The sequence below is a fragment of the Styela clava genome, chromosome 4, assembly GCF_964204865.1.
Source record: "Styela clava chromosome 4, kaStyClav1.hap1.2, whole genome shotgun sequence".
NCBI classification, from domain to species: Eukaryota; Metazoa; Chordata; class Ascidiacea; order Stolidobranchia; family Styelidae; genus Styela; species Styela clava.
In genome coordinates this window covers 3481947-3484442 of record NC_135253.1, presented here as the reverse complement: position 1 = coordinate 3484442, position 2496 = coordinate 3481947, and positions in this window count along the sequence as shown.

The window sequence follows — 2496 nt, the reverse complement described above, 5'->3', positions numbered from 1 at the left end:
AAACAAGAGTAAATATAAATTTTTGTTTTCAGCGGAATAAAACAGGCCTAACAGGGGAAACTACTCAATTAATAATTCAAACCCAAACACAAATTACGCTTTATCTACCAACTCCATTACAGATAACCTCGCTCAACAAACAATCTTGCTTTATTCAGACAAGTGTTTCCTACCAAAGCTAGCCATTCTCGCCTCGTACAGTACCTAAAGTAAATACAGTCGATAGAAGAAGGCCGGGTCCATTGTATTGAAAAAGTAGATCATTCATGCGAGACAAACGTAGAACCTGAAGAGCTCACACTCAAATACATTAGGACGACTTCGCTTCGCTTCATTCGCTATGTAATAGCAAAAACAACTCTGTGTATAGAAAGACAGAATCACAATAGTTGTAACGCCAGCCAACAGTAGCTCCAGCAATAATATTTCGTTAGTGCGTGTGTGTTAGGCCGGTTTCCGACGAAAATAGATAGAGGTAACGGCTACACTTTAAAAATGTTAGAGTTTCAATGCGCAAAAATAAATTTAATGTTGCGCAAGACTAGAACAAAGATCAAATAAAGTTTTAGCTCATTCTTTTATATTGTAAAAATATAGACGAACTTTACGCCTACATTGAAGGAAGTCAGCACGCATTTCCTTTTAGCCGTACAATTGCTGGTCCTGGTATATTGATTTTACAAAAAATATAATCGAATGCATGCTGAATTATTCAATTTATTCTTATGATCAATCTCGCATCAACGACAAATTCCGCATGATCAATATAGCTAGGCTTACCATACGTCCCGCTTTGTAGCATGTTGAACATTACCAATTAACATGTTTTCGTTACTGTTGTTCCTGTGCAGTGCAGCGCAGCGCTAGCCCACTTGCTGGAGGTAAATGCGTTATTTTGTTTGTTACGTTGTTTCCCGTAACGTATCACATGTAAAATCAATAGTAATTGGTCTTGTTCTGACGTTTACATGAATGTAACACTGAATATAGTCTTTTTGACGAAGGCGCTATCTACAGAAAAGCATGCTTGGGCGAATAAGTAAATTCTCAATGCTTGAAAACGGCAGGGTATCTTTCTTCCTTTTGCTGTACATAAAAAAATCTAAATTCGAATTATTTGTATCATTAATGTCAATTCCTTTCTATTTTTCGAACTGAACCCGATATTTGGACAGAGAATGTGCGCATGAACTCTCGATAGCAATAAGGTCAATGAAGACAGTCGGGATGGCTTTAAATGTAGGCCTATGCAGTAATTGGAAAATGTAAAGTCACAAAATCACAGCTAAGGGGTCGTTGTCTTTGGAGGCGTCCCGCTTTGAAGTCACAAAAATATGGTAACCCTAAATCTAGCAAATGTTTGTAAAACATGTATTACAAATAGTAATATCCTTATAGTAGTCATATATACGGTATTATCCCCGGAGTGTCTGTGTGGTTTGCTGAGCTTGAAATTTGTATAGTCCGAAACACCAAACTTGACGTTTTCACGACTTTTACTATATCCAAATATCACTGAAAACGCAATATCAGTGTCGCAGTTCCATAACTACTGGCAATCCTTTTCAGGTGTGAGATGTAAGCTATGACTAGGGGTGAAAAGCAAATAATAATTCTCTCGCAGCATAACGGATAATGGCAAAATAATTAGGTCACGCGTTATAAAACGGAAACTGTTAGTCACGAAAAGTTTAGATTATGAGTGCCTAAATATAATCGTCTTTGTTTGTGACATTAACCACCTACAATCCCACATTGACTCTCCGCCCTTGTGCCAGTGGATCTTCATAAGAGTCGTTCTGCACACTAACTTAACTGAACAGACCGGCTAAGATATTATTATAAGTAACACACAACCTTCTAAAATGCAAATGAATTTCACGAAAAGGGCGGCAGACTACATAAATATTTTACAAATTAAGACTTCCATGTGCATGACATTTTCATGGAAACTCGCTAGGCGCGATCAAGCAAACTGAAGTCCAATTATATTTCTCAATGCTAAATCTAGATATATGAATCCAGTTATACAATTTATCTAAAGAGAGACCGAATAAAAAATTTGTCTTTCTGTAGCATATACTCACGGATGACAGTGATGGTAGACGAACACTTATCTACTTCAAAAAAAATGGAGAAGTGTATATGACGTAAAGTAAAGCGGTTAGAATTCCAATGGAGCGTATCAATAAATATACCATAATTGAAATACAAATAATTCTGCAGCGTAACCAGCAGTAGAAGTAAGCCAACCTGCGAATTTCCTCGTCTTATCCCTATAACTGAATCGCGCTGGATGGATATCATCAATCGATATCAGGAATCGACCGAGATATAGGATCAACATACTCCGCATTCCTTTTCGGGGTGTAATTGAATTATTTAAAACTAAAGATTGCACATGCATTCAATCCGTTTTCGCTATTTCTTTGCAAGGTTGTAGGACTCAAGACCACATTTGTCAATTATAAGTATAATCGATTACCCCAATCTTGT